The sequence below is a fragment of the Plectropomus leopardus genome, chromosome 24 (assembly GCF_008729295.1).
Source record: "Plectropomus leopardus isolate mb chromosome 24, YSFRI_Pleo_2.0, whole genome shotgun sequence".
Lineage (NCBI taxonomy): Eukaryota > Metazoa > Chordata > Actinopteri > Perciformes > Serranidae > Plectropomus > Plectropomus leopardus.
The window spans coordinates 15,331,763-15,342,046 of record NC_056486.1 but is presented as its reverse complement, the minus strand read 5'-3'; positions in this window follow the sequence as shown (position 1 = coordinate 15,342,046).

Below are 10,284 nucleotides of genomic sequence, written 5' to 3'. Positions count from 1 at the left end.
TCTTAGTCAGTATTGAACCTTAAAGGAACATTATTTGAAAATAAACATTCCTAAAACGTTCTTTGAACGTTAGATTAACATTTTTTCTTTAAAACATTATTGCAACTTGTACGTAACAGTTGGGCAATGCTGTGGGAACGTTCCCTGCTAGCTGGGTCATGCTTATTTCAATTTTTCCATCATTTCATCTCATCTTTTCATTCTTTATCACCTTTTTTCTCACTTCTACCACTCTTTTCTTTCTATTTTTCTTTTATTTTTTACTATTCTCTCCATCTTCTATCATCCCACATTCTCTTCTTCGACTGTCTCCCTCCTCCTCCTCCTCCTCCTACCCCTATCTCTGTCTTCACCTCTGTCCCTGCTCTCTCCATCTCTATCTGTCTTCAGGTGTTATCTGTCCATTTTAAGCGGAGGGCAATTAGGCCTTCACTCTCATTAATAATACATCCTTAAACTTGTTAATTAAGGTAAATAATTAACAAGTTTAAGGATGTATTATTAATGAGAGTGACGGCCTAATTGCCCTCCGCTTAAAATGGACAGATAACACCCCACACACACACACACACACACACACACACACACACACACACAAAGAGGTCACTTGCTCTCAAAGGTGACAGATGGATTGAGTTTCTCTTGCTCTCTCTCTGATCTTTTCCTCTTTTTTTTTTTATCCCTTTTGTCTGTGTGTGTGTTTTTGTGTGCGTGTATAAATATGCAGATTGCGCAGTAGTAGATGGGGGAATCACAGTTCTCGGATCAATACAGTTGATTGAGTAAATGAAAAGAGTGAAAGCGGAGTGTCGTCGCGTCGCTGTGCTTCATTAACGCGGCTGCAGACTACAGGGAATACGGGTTTGTCACGGTTCACGCGCTAAACGCGATTTAGTTGATTTATACGAAACAGATCATCAAACTATTATCAAGTGATGTATTATAAAAGATGCTAAAATGAATGCTGCATCCATCTGCTGAAAGTATAATATTCAACTCGACATGGTCACAAGTCATCACCTTTCCGCTTTACAGTCCAAGTCTGCATATTACTTTTTAGGTATCATTAACATTCTCGAATGCTTCTATAATAATTATAATAACAACCAAAATTATTTGTATGGCAACTTTCATGAAAGAAATGCAGCCCAATGTGCTTTACAAGAAAGAAAATAAATGCACTTTGTGCTTCACATCATAAAAAACTAAAAGACATAATAAAACCTGCTTGTAAAAATCAAATCAGAATAGAATACATAGAGTGCATCTTCAACTGGATGAAATCCTCTTGATAATACTAGTAAAAGGAAGATAAAATAAGGATAAAAAAATGTAGTGCACAGAATGCATATCATAAAATGGAAAATAAAGTAAAATATAACCCGATGACATTATTAATAAAGTATATAAAATGCATGAGGGTGCAGTTATTCGGGAACCTCCAAAAAACCAGCAGCAGATGGTTGCAGTGTTCCTAAAGGCAAGTAAGGAACAAAAAAGTGATGGGAAGTGAACACCAGCCTCCCACATTAAAGTCCTGAGATCGTTGGATCCATCCACCCACTGTCCCGAAGGGACCTTCGTGCTCCTTAAATATTATGTTGTCACTGGCAGTGTGCCGTTCAGTCAACACGTTTTTATCCCAACTGCTCTGTCAGTGACCTTCTGCGCCCACTTATGACATTTTCAGTATCCTTCTGTGTAAGCTGTTTACACTCCGGGATGCCGATTATATTAACGGATGCACATATGGTGGGATGAAGCTGCACGAACCATCATGATGGTTGGTATTAGGCAAAAAAGTCACGGATGGTTCGGTTGGCAGCGTTATTAACTGACACTGTCTCTCAGTTTTTCATGTGCACGCGACTGGTTTTATCTGGCCGCATTATCAAGTGACGCCACCCGTGCGCGTCGCCATTCCCACCATGTTTATGCATTTATGGCATCAAATTGGCATCTGGTGTTATAAAATAATGTTGTTAACAATTTTATTGTACTCATCCGACATGCTGTATATTTGAAAGGTTGCTTGCTACAGTTTAATATATGCATATACTAAAATGAACAATTATAATAGCTACGTTATGATAGCTACTACGATATTAATGACTTAATATATAACCTTTTCCTGTCAGTTGCTGACACTGTTTCCATATTTCTGCCGTATCTGCAGCCCTGAAATGTCATGCAAACTCGAATTGCACAACAACTCCAATTTACCATTTATAATTATGTAGCTCTTGTGCTTATAAGTCGTAAATATGTTATTTCCGAGAAGCACATGAAGCCAGCATTAGCTTACTGTGGATGCTCGTAACGTTACAGATGCAGACAGCACAAAAAGTACCAGAGCTCAACAACCACATTTGAGAAAATGCTAATTTGACATCAGTTACATAATTGTTAAAAACCCGTTTTCCCGTTTTAATCAGTAACACACCAGACTGCTGTGATATGCTGCCATTCTCTTACTTAAAGTATCTTTCTTTTCTTTACTACTTTGTATTTATTCCTCTTTTTTCTCCTTAATTTTCCCTATTCCTCCTCTTTTTTCCCCGATTTAGTCCTAAAAGGAGGCATCCATTCACCTGTCACTTTTCTGTATGTGTTTCTGTGCAGGTCGGTATCGTCTCTCGGCACCGCTGGTTGAGTTGCTGTCAGTCAGCGGACGGACAGACTGATACAGTAAATGACAGTGATGTATCACCGTCAGTAACAAGGATTCATCCTGTTATGATGCTACAGACTGACAGGAAATCACTGTTACTGGGGGCGAGTGTCACACAAACCACCAGACATCCCCAACTTTGTGGTATTGTTCGGAACAAATGAACAATTTAAATGTTTCTTTAGTTGATACAGGATAAACCTGTGTATGAGGATGAATCTGTTTCTGCAATTTGAATGCGCTGATGAGTTTAAAATGTTTGCATGAAGGAATAAAGTATATTGTCAGCTGTCGTTGTCTGCGTTCTTCATGAAATTGGTCTTTTATTTATGTGTCTGTATTGTAAGACAGAAAAAAGCTATGTGAGGACCTCCAATATGCACGTTTTTTTTTTTTTCAGATTATTATGACATTTTAATAATGCAGTTAATGAGACACAAGTAATTTAGTTATCCTTAGTTGTCCTTCTTAACAGATGACAATCTCAAATACAGATTTTATGTCTCAGGAACAGCTGACAGTAGATCTGGTGGCGCGTGGAACTATTTTGATGACATTAGCAGCACTAAGTCTACCATGTTGTTCAAGTGGGGATTGTTACCATTTTTTGAAGGTAATGTGCCTGTTTGTGGTTGAAAGACAAAAGCTTAAGTCTCCATATTTCATTTGGCTTAGAGGGTCCAGTACTCAATTGTTTTTCAGGTGCTGTTATGTTTCAGTGTGTAATTTCAAATCTGCCAAAGCCAAAATTTGCTGTGGTGTTCCACAGGGGTCGATCCTTGGGCCACTGCTATTTAATCTACACATGCTCCCACTTTATTGTAAAGAAGCGCAACAGATCTTGCCATTCTTACGCTGATGACGCGCCGTTTAGTATTGAAGGGTCTCATTTTCATCCAAGGAGGACGCCAAATATGCCTTTTCCTTGGAGGTAATTTTTAAGCGATTTGTTTGAAATTACAATTTGCCTCAGAGGCCGCTACAGTATACAGCATCCCTGTGTCCTCAGATCCTCTCAGCAGATAAGGAAAAACTCCCTAAAATACTCCTTTGGAGAAAAAAAAAAGGTACAAACCTCAGGAAGAGCAACTGAGGATCCCTCTTACAGGACGAAAAAACGCACAATAGATGTCGTGTGTACAGAATAAATCACAAATACGTTATTTTCGCCTGTTTGAGTTATGTTTGTTAAAAACTGCAGTGTACTTTAGAGGAATAATCAAACTGTGACCGTTAATTGTACATAGCAGAGAAACTACAGACGCGTCCACGTACCAGACGGCTAAACTTTACTTTTGGGATGTGACGTGTGTGTTCATATATCACTAAATGAGCGAATGGACTCTTAATTACCTTCAGTTATTCTGTACAGTCTCCTATCAGAGTCTGTGTTCTGTTGGTGCGAACTCAAATCACCACTGGCCGTCTGCTTAAAACTAAATCTACACACACACACACACACACACACACACACACACACACACACGTACACCCCCCCTCTTAGCCCACACTGGTTTGGTTTCACCCGGCTAGTTCTAGACAGGGCCTGGTGTGTGTTTGTATTTATTTACCTGCCACACACACTGTTACTGCGCTAAGCTCTTCACTGTGACCCTAGGGAACCTGTTTCCCAACACACACACACAAACTCACTCGCTATACACGCACACAAAATTAAATACTGACAAAATCTGTGCCTACACACACACGCACACACACTGTAGCTCATATACACACTGTTGAAGGACACAATAAAAAGCTCCCTCTCACACACTCTCAGACCCCGCGAGGCCTCCCGTTAGCTCTCCTTTCGACGTTTGGTCGTGACACGCTGGAGGAAAGGCGGCCCAGCGGAACCGACTACAGAAAACACAAACAAATAATAGCAGCCAGATGCCAAAACAGCAACAGGAGAGCTGAGCGGCAGCAGCAAAAGCAGAAGAAACTTGCACTCACAGAAGTGCTGGTTTGTCAGGACGACTGAAGTGATCGCAGAGGACCGACTGCGGGTAAAGTCCTCTGGTGTTTTGTTCAGAGTGAGTGGACAAACAGCCCTGCGGTTAGTTAAGCAGTGATGACTTGTCAAGGTGGCAACAATGTCACAGCACCGGAGTGAGCATTATTGACCAAAAAACTGGAGAATAAATCTAGAATCACAGGGATGAAAAATGAAACCGAAAGAACTTGTTTCCTAGTGTGATGCACCCTTTTGTTAATATCTCAAATTCTTGACCACTGAAGGAGTTTTCGTACCTTTTATACTGCCACGACATGGCATTAAACTTAATATGTCATTAAAAAAATACAGAAAATTGTCTTTACAAAGTTCATTATGCATAAAAATGGACCTTGTGACTTTTTTCAAGTCATCAAATAAGGGTGCTTTTGCAGCGATCTCCGTGCACGATCTCGACACCAAAAGCCACCCTTTGCGTCTGCATGATACGCCGGTGGGCGGCATCAGCTTAGGACACAGCGAGACAAAACTGTTTGGGGTGTTAGTATATGCCCCCAGATATTGGGCTGGACCTTGTCGCGGCAGCATGATACGCTGTTGGGCGGCATCACCTAAGGACACAGCGAGACAAAACTGTTTGGGGTGTTAGTGTATGCCCGCAGATATTGGGATAGCGCTTGTCGCGGCAGCATGATACGCCGCCGGTCGGCAACAGCTTAGAACACAGCGAGACAAAACTGTTCGGGGTGTTAGTATATGCCTGCAGATAATGAGATGGACTTTGTCGCGGGAGCATGATACGCCGTTGGGCAGCATCAACTGAGGACACAGCCAGACAAAAACTGTTCGGGGTGTTAGTATATGCCCCCAGATATTAGGCTGGACCTTGTCGCAGCTTCAGCTGAGGACACAGCGAGACAAAACTATTCGGGGTGTTAGTATATGCCCGCAGATATTGGGCTGGACCTTGTTGCGGCAGCATGATACGCCGCTGGATGGCGCCGTGTTGAAATGCTACTGGTATTGAAGTAATCGACTTAATATATTCGTTGGATGGTCCAGCAAACCCTGGACTTTCATGTGGAAGTCTGGTGTTCGCTTTCCGTCTTTATGTGATGGTTTTTTTCTACACCTTGTCCATCTTTTCCCTTATCATAACTATCTGTGGCAGCATGTGCGTTTGTTGACATCCTGGCGCTAGTTGCCATGTGCTTTTGTTGCCTAAACATAACCATTTGCAGTGAAATCCCAACATGTGCATTTGTTACCGTCCCAGAACGTCAACAGCAGAGTAAGATAGATACCTAGAGCGTAACATGTAGACAGGAAAGTCCACTGCAAAGCAGCAACACGTGATGACTTGGGATGAGTTGGAGTGTTATTTTGTCTTATGTTGTTACCCATGTAGCCGAAAGGACTTAGCCCAGAATAGGCCTGAACTCTAAATGTCGAAAGAAAAACCGCTCCTGACTCGGCTGAGATTCAGTATGAATGACACCCCAGAGTCGGGCCAAATAAATTGGCCCAATTTCGGCATCTGACACTGCCGTCACTGGTATGTATTACTATATTTACATTGTGAAGCCCGCATATAGAAAAAGATGAGCAACTTCTCACATTTTGATGGTATTGTAGGAGGCCCATGATGCAGAAATGAAAGTTTTCACATTTTTACATTTTAGGAAATTTTGAGGGAAATATTGCAACATTGGGCCTTGTTGGGAATTAAATTTCTGCATTTGTACTAAATATCAAAACAAAATCTGAACAAATATAAGCTAAAGGGTGACTTGCAGAATTGATTGCTTATTTAGCATCGTAACAGTCCCGTTTTTTAAAATTATATTAACAAATATTATAATATTAACAAAACTGAATTTTCCCATTGCTTTTTTTAATCAGTAAAATAAAAGTTTTGTGAAGTATCTAATGACTATAGCTGTCAAATAAATATTATAATATATCAAATGGTATTTTAAGACTAGTCAAATTGACATAAGTTTGTACATAATTGCTGCTGGAACATACACACTCACACACACAAACAATGTATTTAAGACGTTTCTTTCCTTAAAATTCCCATCGGCTTTTAGAAGTCCAACCTGCCTTTATTAGTACACAAACTCAAACACACACACACACACATTGTAACACACTCAGACTGTAATAGTCATCAGGGACTGGCTGAATAACCCGGCTGCGCGGAGCATATTGTATCACGGCCGTCCAGAAATGGTTGAGCAGCGGCCCTGGAGATCTATGTGGACCCTCTCTGTCTCTTAAAGATTTCTGCTCATATTTCTCCTCCAGCAGAAACTGATATTATCATACAACAGTCAGTTCACTTCTCCTGTTCCCCGTGGAGCCTTTTCCCTTAAACAACCCCGATAACAGTAAAGTTACAGGTTCCAAAAGGGTTTACCAATGCTTCCAAAAATACACATACACAAGTCAATAAATGACCAAATGCGCATCTTAAAGTTTTAAACATAGTCGGATGTTTTTAGTGTCTTTTGCCACACACAAACATGCAAGGATGCTGAGCTGAGTGATGGTGCCTCTTGAGGCCCCTTTTTTCACCTTCAAAATAAAAATAAAATACAGTATTTGCGCTTCAGGGGCCAAAAAGTCCAAAAATACTACAGCTGGTAAATACTAATGTTAATGTTAGAATTTTGCATTTTGAAGATAAAACATGAGAAAACACAAACCTAGTGTGCTATAATTGCTGCAAGTGACCACTATGACCATGACCTTTTATGTAACATGAAAGTGCTCATATATCAGAATTTTAATAATAATAAAATATGCATGTTGTTTTTAGAGGGCAGAGAGAAATGAAAAGTCCCCTGGTGGTTTGCTTAAGCTTCTTGGGGTCAAAAATGAGTATTACAAAAAGAAACACTTTTTGAAAGTGAAAGTACATTTTTTTTTCCTGATAAAATTTTTTCTCGAAAAAAAAAATCGCGCCAAAGAACTTTTTTTTTTACACACTATTTCACACATGAAAAAAAAAAAAATAATTACTTAGAAAAGACAAGAAAATGGACCACCGAAAAAAAAAAAAAAACCCAACACCCTCAGGGGCTCTGATGTTTTCAAAATCACGTGATTTTTTGTGTATTTAGCACAAATTCAACTACAACAATTTCTATGTACGACATACAGTGGTCCCTCGCTATAACACGGTTCACCTTTCGCGGCCTTGCTGTTTCGCAGATTTTTTTTTATTGCAATTTTGTATGTTTTTTTTTTTTTTTTTTTACAGTGCATTGTGTTCTGCGTCCGGATTGGCTAAGGGACTGTAGACCATTGTCAATCAATCTCCTCCGTGCTGTGTCTCCTGTACAATACAGAATGCGTTCAGCTTGCCAAATTTACAGCCTTAAAACATCTATAATTAAAAAAAATTGTAAATTGTATTATTGTATTACTGTAAAAAATAAAGCTGACTACTTCGCGGATTTCGCCTATTGCGGGTTATTTTTAGAACGTAACTCCCGCGATAAACGAGGGACCACTGTATTTCATGATTATACTTGTTATAAAAAAAAAAAGAAAAAAACAGCTAAATGACACTTTTGCTAAAAGTAGTTTCAGAATTGTCAGGATGCGTAAAAAAAATTATCTTACCGATTGTAAAGAATTGTTTGGGTCACTTTGGTGATTCTGTTTTTCTTTAGGAATGTATTGCACACAAACAGCCCCAATGTATTCAATTTTTCTATCATTATTTCGTCTTTCAAATCATTAATATCATAAGCTTTTGTGTTGTAAGGTTTTGTTTTTGTCCCACTGATTTTCGTGTTCTCTGTTATGGGGTACCACAAGGCTCCGCTTTTGGTCTACTGTTTTTTCCATTTTTATCTGATGACACTCGAGCAGTAGTGCACAGGTTTTCCATTAGGTTTTTGAGAAATCAAGGTTAATTTAAAGTTTACTTTGACTAAAAATGATGACTACTACGAGTTTGTTGATTTTAATGAGGGTAATGCTTTGTGTAATAGTTGAGAAAAAGCTGGAAAACTTTTGCATTTGCCAATATTCTCCCTCTTTTTCGTCGTCTTTTGAGGAAATCTTATTTCATATGCATGAAAATAAACCAAACTTGGCACATAGATCCAGTCTAATGCTGAACTTCCTCAACAGGAATAGTCCAGTAGTCTTTTTGTCTGTTTTAAGTTTAAAACTTTGAAAATTCATAACAAATCACTGTTATGGCCTGCAGCTTTGCAACTATCATTAAGATGTAGGCTTAGTTATGGAGAAACCTTTATAAATTTAAACCTAGTGCAAATTGTTAAGGCTATCACTCAAAACTAAAATTCCTCCCAAATTTTATGCTAAATTCACACCAGACTGACTGTGTAGTAGGTCACCTCTAAATTCTACACCGGCGAGGTAGCTCAACCTAAGACACACATAATTTTTCTTCGTCTTGACCCCAAATTGCCCGGTTCGGCCCATTGTTTCACAGCGGTTATAATCGTCTGTGAATCTGCACTGAGATTAGATTTACGAAAATATCAATCAAAAGAGCTTTAAATGTAGGTCTATGCAAGATGGAAAGAGCTATGAGTTGCTCGCTAACATGCACAGTGTGGTAGAGTTATTAAGTGATATTTTTTCTGACAGAAAGGGAGGGGAAACATGCATCAGTAATCGGACAAATGCAGAAAGTACAGAAATAAGATTTCCAGTACGTTTCTTTGATAAGACTTACTGTAAGTTCTAATTGTATAAAAGACATTTGGAAACTGGAGAACTCTCTCTCTCTCTGTCACTCTTGCCCTCTCTGTCCTTCACTTTCTTTTTCTTCATCCTTCCACGCTAGCGCACATGCACACTTTCTCTCTTTGTGCGATTGTGCGTCTGTGTGTGTGTGTTTACAGTCTTGATCTCTTTACAGTGACATTAAAGTAGAGCAGCGTCTCCTTGGACTGACTGGGATTTTAAGTGTATTGTTATTTAACAGAAACACTGAGGGGGGAGGGGTGTATTGTTTTCTGGAAATGGAAAGACACACATAAACACACGCACACACACACACACACACAAATCCATCAGCAATCACAGACTGAAAACACTGTGGTGTCACTTAGAGTGGTCTTAATGCATAAGAAGGCTGCTACAAGCACATTATTAGAGAATTTTGATTAAAAAGAAAAGCATCGAGCTGGAGGTTGACCAGTGTGTGATTTTGCACTTTAAATGTGACAGATTCTCTAATTTTGACTTTATAAAATGACTAAGAAAGACAGCGTGGAGCATTTTGACTAGTTATAGCGAACTACAAGCATTTTCTAATTACTGTAAAAAATAAAGTTATTCACACTGGGAATGTTTTCGTACTTTTAGTATACATAAGGTGCCAAAAGTGTAAAAAAACGGCAGCAAAATAGAGATGGATTATCAAAAAACGCAGTGGAGGATCCTCCACACCCACTGACAGAGGTGTCCAGATGTCCTAAAATCCTTAAAACATCCTAAAATCCAAGAAATGTTCTAAAATCCTAGAACATTTCTTGGATGTCTTAAAATCCAAGAAACGTTACACAATTCCAGAGGTCCTAGAAATGTCCTAAAATTCTAGAAATGTCCTTAAATCCTAGAAAGGACTTAAAATCCAAGAAATGCCCTAAAATCCTAGAAATGA